Here is an 8,277-nt window from a genome sequence, read left to right as displayed (position 1 = left end):
TATATGGCCTTCTAGACTACTTTAATTAAAATAATTTGAATTTAGTCACATATTGTTCAGAAAGTAATAAATTTCAGTATATCACATGGAAATTATGCAGTGGTGATGGATTTTAATGTTTTCCCCTCTTTCTAGTTTTACATTGTGAGTACCAATTAGCTGCTGACTATAGAAAAATCATCTTGTGTCTTTTGTAAATTGAGTTTTCTTTTTTGAATCTTTATTAGGAACTGGAAAACAGCAAGTACAGTTGATTGTTGTTATTCGTGGTAGTTAGGTTCTATAAAGTCACTACCAACGTGGAATTAACAAATACTGAATCATTGCTCCTAGGGGAAATAGAGGGCTATTCTGTGAGCCTGTGGTCCATTTTCATCAACCAGTCAATACATACTCTTGTTTAGGTGTCTTTCTGTTTCGTTGATTTGCTAACACTGAACTCACGGTCAACAGCACTGTAACTTAATGCCTGACTGAAGCTTGTCTAACACATGTATGTTCTCCATGAGGCACATCACAGCCTTCTTAAATACTTCAGGAACACTAGACAGCACTTCTGCACTACATTTGGAGGGCATTTTAAACAGTGAAATCAACAAAAAACACAAAAATGTAAAAAAATGGCACTAAATTGAGCAAAGGACACTGTTTACAGTGCAAGAGATGAAACAGGAAAGCAGCATATCACCTTGTTCCGCGTCAACTGGAAACATGCTTTGGGCAAGTCAGATTTTCCTCTGCGGATGACTGTGAAATCACCACAAAAGTTTTAAAGAGTAGGCAAATTTGCAAATACGGAATCCATGAATAATGAGGGTCGACTGTACCTAACTATACATAAAGCTGTGACATACATCTACCTGATCTGCAGAACAGAATTTATTGCTGAAGCATGCTCCAGTATTCCATAGCATTTTACGTGTCTGCTCTGTCTGAAAGTAAATAGTTCCCTAATTGTGTATAGTAGTTTGCTTTTACCCTGTTTCAGCAATATTTCAGTTCTTTGTTAAATCGTTCAGTAATACTGAGCACTTACTATGTGCCAAAATTTTACTAGGCACAGCCATGAATAAAAAAATACAGTTCTGCCCTCTTGGACCATCAGATAGTGTGATGAGTGCAATGGTATGGCTTTGCCAGATGTGCTGGATCTCTCTACCTCTCCAGCTCCACTGTGCTCTCTGCCCATAAGGCTGATGAATGGACCACAACAGTGGGTCCTTTGCCTCCTGACTTCTGGGTGGATTTGGCTGAGGAGGGTCCTGGCAAGAGATGTGAGGACGGTCAAGGTGTCTGTTCTCTTGGCTCTCCCCCAGTGGGACTGCCTCAGCAGTCAAAGGTCACCACTTCTCTGGGTCCGGCCCTGTGGCATAGTGGTTAAGTTCGCGTGCTCCACTTCGGCGGCCTGGGGTTCACAGATTTGGATCCTGGGTGCCGACCTACACACTGCTCATCAAGCCATGCTGTGGTGGTGACCCACACACAAAATAGAGGAAGACTGGCACAGATGTTACCTCAGGGCCAATCTTCCTCACGCACACGCACAAAAAAGGTCACTACTTCTTCCCAACTTGCCTTTACCACTTTCCTTCGAGTTGCCACTCCCTGTTCTCTTCCTTTCTGGCACAGAGGTGATGTCAGCTCTCCCGATACTAGCCTGGAGTCGCTGAAGCGACTGTGCTTCCTCTTGTGGCTCCTCTACACCCACCCACCATAGCATCTCCTCAAAGTATCTTAATTTAAGAACCATGTGTTTCCTGTTGGAACCAAGACCAATAAACCAAAGAGAAATTCCTAGAGAACAAGAATTCCAATGAGGAGTTTACCTCTTTGACAGGTCCTTGTCACCAAACTCATTAGAAAGGATCTCACAACCTTATGGAGCATGTCCTAAGAGTTTTGATAACCAAAATCCTGTTCTAGTGGATATCTATGCAGATAACTACACAAAGGAATGAATTTGTCGTCTTTGGCAAGCTCTTAAGCCAATGTCTGCAGCATTTATTTGTGAGGTTTTGAGTAGGTCCAAATGCATTTACTTAACTTTTCCAACCTAGCCCAGAGACTCTTTGAAACTTAAATAAATTGCATGGCTTTTCCATCGAGATAGAATTTTCAGTCTGAGTGAGGACATCTTCTCTTAGATTTGTTATTTTAGGATTGTCCAAGAGGCCTGTGATCTCTCTTCTTGGTGTGGCATTAGAAAAGAGGCAGGACAGGCTGTTTCTCTGGAGTCAGAGCGTCACGCTTTGGTCTTGTTTCATTCTAAGTGAATGCCTAGATCACGTCAACTTTTTTGTGCCATGGTCTGTTTCTCAGAATAATGTTTTTAAGTGCAGAAAATAAGATGCATGGGATTACAAAGAAAACCAATTATATTGAAGTGTAAGTTATCAAGATCTGCAAATGTGTGCTACAGAACTATATGTGTTCATTTAATAACCAGACCCAGCAGGGAGTTTAGTAACTGCTGTGACACTGAAGTAGCATAAACTGTATATTGAGATGTCTGCAACAACTGTAACGTGATATGAAAATACCTGATTTCTCTTACTGACAAAGTCACAGTTACTGCCTAACACAACTCTGGATTGTTGTGTGCATTTATAATGAAAGAAATACTAAATTTCAGTTATAGTCTATGGAAAATAAAGCAATTGTTTTTCACCTAAGTTCACATATCCTCTGAATTCTATCCTTAACTCCCTTAAAGGTCTTAACTCCAGGTTAAGAACCTCTGACTTAGCTAATCAGATCCACTGATATTTCAAATAGGACTATAACACCGTATTCAAAGGCCAGTGATACTCAATTTAGCATAATTTAGTATATCATTCACATCTCATGTCTACTCCGTTAACACATATTTAGTAAGTTACGTGTGTTGTATAAGGTTTTATTATATCTTACTCCTGAACAAAAATTGAAGATTTGTTGTAGGAACTTCTTAAATAAGCAGGGCAAGATCTTATTGACACTGAGGTTATCTTTTAGTCATTCAACAAGCATTTATTGGGTGATTGCTATGTGCCAGGCATTGTGCAATCACTGAACTCAAGGAGCTGGTTTAGTGAGAGAGAGAGAGACAAGTACTTAGGCAAACAGTTGCATCAGGGTGCAGGGTGATGTCAAGCATATCTGTGACATGCTTATGGAATCATGTCAATGAATACCCAGCCCAGATAGGGAGGATCAGGAAAGACATCCCGTAGAAGTATCATGAACTAGATCTTGAAGGATGAGTTTGCTAGGTAAGGAAGAGAGGAAGGTTATTTTGGGCCAATGCAGCGAGAAATACAAAATAAGGGACAAGAGTGTGTCCAGCATGTTCCTGGAACTGAAAACAGTTCAGGTGCAGCTAGAAAAGAGATGAGTCTAGAGAATCATGGAGCATGGCCTGTGGTCAGACAGCCCACAGAACCGGCCAGCTGCCATGCTGCCGCCATCATCATACCTGTGCGCTGCTTCACTTGTGGCAAGATTGTCAGCAACAAGTGGGAGGCCTGCCTGGGGCTGCTGCAGGCCGAGTGCACCGAGGGGGACGCCCTGGACGCACTGGGCCTGAAGCGCTACCACAGCCTTTGCATGCCGCTGGCCCACGTGGACCTGATGGAGAGGCTGCTCAAGTGCGTGCCCCCGGAGAAGTGAGTGTGCTGGAGCCCATCCGCTGGCCATGCTGAACATATGCAATCAGAGTCTTGCCCAGACTTCATTCCACTGAGGTCGTAGAGCTGGGACCAAAGCCTGACCACAGCCGCGTGGACATGTGTCCTCCTGCTCTGGAAGGCACCATCCAGTAAAGGTCTTTGCAGAACCACAAAAAAAAAAAAAAAAGGAGAGAGATGAGTGTAGAGAGGGATGTAGGCAGCAGGTTATGGTTTGCCTAGAATCCCTTCCTTTGGGGAGCACCCCTTCCCCTTCTGTAGTACTCCTCATTCCATTCTGGGGTGACTAGCCCCAAGGAAGAGCGCACTACCCAACCCAGGCCAGTCCAAGTCCTCCCACTTCCTCAGGATCTCCAGTTCTGAGGACCGTTGGGGCCTGGAGATGCTGATGGCTATGTTGCCTCCACATGGACAGAGGCTGTCTAAAAATAAAACCAACATGAAAAAAACAGAACCAGGAAAGACAAGATATTAATGCATCTTTGAACTCCTAGATCTAGCCCCGCCTAAAGACAACCCTGGACTTTTCAATTACAGGAGCAAACAAATTCCCTCATTTTTTCTTAAGCTATTTTGAGTGAGGTTTCTGTCACTTGGAACTGAAAGATGACTGACTTACACAGCATAAAAAGTATGAACAGTGACACTGAAAGTACCTTTGGAGGGAGTTGACTCAAAGCAGGGCATTGCCACGATCAAATTTGCATCTTAGACTACACTAACCACATGGAAATGGGCTGATGGGGGCAAGTCTAGACAGAAGAATGGTGTGGCTATTGGACCATCTAATTCTCTGAATATTTCTAACAGTTCTTAGATTTACATGTACTAACCACAACTCCCCACCTGTTGTTTTAAAATAATTTTAAAATCTTTTCTTATTAGAGAAAACTCTGAAAATATTTAAAAGCAAAAGTAAGGAAACAAAACCCCCAAACCTACCCCCCAGGGACAACCACTGTTAAAACTCATATATATCCTTCTAAACCCTTATGTGTATGATATGCGTCCATGTGTTCACTGAAATGGGAAAAGGTATTAAATAAATGGGTTCATAACTTGCACTTAGAATATGCAAAAATTGATGGTCTGGAAAAAGAACGTGTTGTGTGAAACCACGGACTTACCATTTTTCCAGAAGAACAAATCATTGACTAGCTTATGATTTTAAATTGTGTTTCTGCTCTTCAAGCTCAAAATGTGAATTTATGTTAACCTTAGACTAAGTGTATTCCAAATGCATGTTACAAAGATTCACATTACAATGTGTTTGATGATCAACATAAGAGGGGATTAGAAGAGGAAGATTTTAGGGCTGGCCCCATGGCTTAGCGGTTAAGTGCGTGCGCTCCGCTACTGGCAGCTTGGGTTCGGATCCCGGGTGCGCACCAACTCACCGCTTCTCCGGCCATGCTGAGGCCGCGTCCCACATACAGCAACTAGAAGGATGTGCAACTATGACGTACAACTATCTACTGGGGCTTTGGGGAGAAAAAAGGAAACAAAAGGAGGAGGATTGGCAATAGATGTTAGCTCAGGGTCGGTCTTCCTCAGCAAAAAGAGGAGGATTAGCATGGCTGTTAGCTCAGGGCTGATCTTCCTCACAAAAAAAAAAGAAGAGGAAGATTTTAGGATTAACTTTTCCATATCTTCAAATATACATCTTCACCTCTTGCGATTATGGCACTTTGCACTGCAAAGAAAAAGTAAAGATCGCTAACAAGCAAATGAGTCTACAACTGAGGACAAGAGCAATGAGTATGTAGAAACCGGTCTGCATTTATAGAGAGTCTATACAGCATCTGTCAGACTTCACAACTGTAGAGAGGCGGTGGATGCTACGCAAAGACAGGTCGCATCGCCAACCCAACTCTCTAGTTGCGTGTAATCCGCAAGGTTTACAAGATTATTCTTATTCTTAATAACTTTTTTTCTCACTGGCCTTTAATAAAAGAACCCTCAGAGTTCTCCACTTCTCAAATTCCTATATACTTCTTTCTACCTCACCTTCCACCCTACTCCCAACTTAGTCTCTTTCCAAAGGACGGATTGCAAATTTTATTTCTTAAAAACAGCATACGCAAGAATTCTGAAGAAGTCTAGTACTTTCCTCAGTCTCCAACCAAAGTTACTTGTTAAATAACAGTATTGGAGGGGAGAATGGAATGTTTGTTTTGAAGGTTCCATCAATGCCAAGCCACAATAATAAACAATTTCCCTGTAGCAGGGGAACCAACTAGTGGACAATAAGCTCAAATTTTCATCCCCATTGCCACTGCACATTCTTTATTCCACCCCATGGAGATTGAGAGGAGGACAGTGATCAGTAGGGACAGAAGGAATGCCAGTTAGACCCCCAATATAGACCATAGACTACTTTTTTGGGAGGCAATTACAGTTTTCTGCAGCATTCAGGAGGCAGGTCATCTGAAGAATCTTGCAACTGGGAGACCTAACCCACCATCCCTTCTATTTTTCATTCAGCCAACACTTATTGAGCCCCTATTATGTACCAAACAATGAAAATACAAACATGAGGAACCTGTGGTCCCTGCCCCCAAGCAGCTCACAGTCCAGGGAAGGAGCAAGCCACTGGCCTCTGCCCGTACAAGACAAACCTGATGCAGAAGGAGACCCCTCTTGCATGCCAAGAGCTAGTCTCTGCCACCTGAAAGCTTCCAGCCTGGCAGGTGGTAAGGCAACTACAGAGCCAAACCTTACGTGCCATAGAGAAAAAACACTGGTGCTATGGGGCTTTGAGAGAGAGATCATGGAGGCGAGACTGGGAGGTGAAAAGAGAAGACCAAGGACGTAGCACTTACCCAGCAAGCAAGGATTTTACAGCTGCCATCACTCAATCCCTGTGTTTCCTTTTTTACCATCAACAGATGCTTTCCAAAATTGGGAATATTGCCCTCCAGGAGTTCACAAATCCAAGTGAAAAATAACCATTAGCTGCTGGAGTAGAAAGGAGAGAAACAAAAGAATAACTCTTCGGGCCTCTTTGTGATAGAGGCTTCCAGCACGGAGCTTTCTCATCTGGGACAATATGAAATAAGCATTCCATTTCTCTCTTAAGTATCTTGTGCTTATCATGGTTAAAATTAAACCTGCTTAAAATAAAATCCACCAGGATGCTCATTTTGTTTACTCTCCCCCCACATCACAGAGAGGAAACAACCCAACATATTGTTCTGTGCTGCTGAGAAAAATTCCTTTTCCTTCCTGTTGGCTGTTGATTTATTTATTTTTTTGTGTGAGGAAATCAGCCCTGAGCTAACATCGATGCCAATCCTCCTCTTTTTTAGCTGAGGAAGACTGGCCCTGAGCTGACATCCATGCCCATTTTCCTCCACTTTATGTGGGACACCGCCACAGCATGGCCCAACAAGTGGTGCATCAGTGTGCACCCGGGATCCGAACCCGGGCCGCCAGCAGCGAAGCACGCACTTAACCACTATGCCACGGGGCCGGCCCCAGGCTGTTTATTTCAAGATACAACATGTAATTACAGGATTTTTTTTTTTCAAATGGATTTGTGCTATAAAACTCAGTCCCTCTTGTAGCAACGTAAGATCCCCCTGCAGATGACGGCAGCCAAGAACTGTGCATTTAAAGAAGGTTGTGTGTGACCAACTTCCTGTTGCCTTTTGATGTTCTGCTGCTAGAACAACTTAATTGGATAATTAATTAAGAAATGCACACATGCACAGAAAACACTTGAAAGTAAACTTTTCAAATAAAGTGTGACATAGCTAAAGAAAAGTGCAAAATCATAAGTGTATGGCTCAGTGACATCACAAAGTGAACACACCCATGTGACATCAGTCACACCAAGAAGTAGAACACCAGACTCCTCCAAGTTCTGCCGAGAACCAAGACTCCTTGGTTCTACCAAGAAATAGAACACTAGAACGCCTCCCCACCATGCTCACTTTGACATTGTGGATTAGTTTTGCCGGTTTTTAACTTCATGTAAATGGAACCATATTACGTACTCTTTTGTGTTGGACTTTTCAACATTGTGAGATCCGTACTGTGTGTAGCAGCAGTTCCTTCATTTTCTTTGCACAGGTGATTAATCCCGTCTGGGATGGGAGAGAGAGCTACACAGATGAGTGTGAGGTTTCCCTCAGACTGGAACTCCAAGTACAACTCTATTTCCTCATCTGCCCAGTCTAACGTTGGATGAAGAGAGCCGCCGTTATCCACTGAGGATGGATTCCCGGCTAGAAGAAGAATTTCCTGAGAACTCTCTGACCATTGTAGCTCAATCCCTATTAAGAATTTTTCTGTTCCCTTCACTGTGAATTCAACTAGTATTTGCTGAGCACCTCCTATGTGTCAATCCTCGTGCTGTGTGAGTGCGGCAGGGAAAACAATCCCAGCCGTGAGGCTCACACTAAAAAGGAGGAGCAATAAACTATACACAAGGGCATAATCTGATTAGAGATACGAGAGGTACACATGCTTTGAGAATTTTAAAGTCAGAGGAAATCACACTCATTCGAGGGATCAGAAAAAGGCTTTGAGGGCCTGCCCCGTGGCTTAGCGGTTAAGCGCGCGCGCTCCGCTGCTGGCGGCCCGGGTTCGGATCCCGGGCGCGCACCGA

The 8,277-nt window shown here is 43.3% G+C and overlaps 1 pseudogene; it reads left to right on the top strand.

Annotated features, from left to right (window-relative positions):
- Positions 1-232: 232 nt before the first annotated feature.
- LOC147915207 (DNA-directed RNA polymerases I, II, and III subunit RPABC5 pseudogene) lies at positions 233-7,045 on the top strand (annotated as a pseudogene).
- Positions 7,046-8,277: the final 1,232 nt, after the last annotated feature.

This window comes from Ceratotherium simum, chromosome 15 (genome assembly GCF_057802395.1).
Source record: "Ceratotherium simum simum isolate JZ-2026a chromosome 15, ASM5780239v1, whole genome shotgun sequence".
NCBI lineage: Eukaryota > Metazoa > Chordata > Mammalia > Perissodactyla > Rhinocerotidae > Ceratotherium > Ceratotherium simum.
The sequence above is the reverse complement of the archived record's forward strand: the minus strand, read 5'-3'. Positions and strand labels throughout refer to the sequence as shown.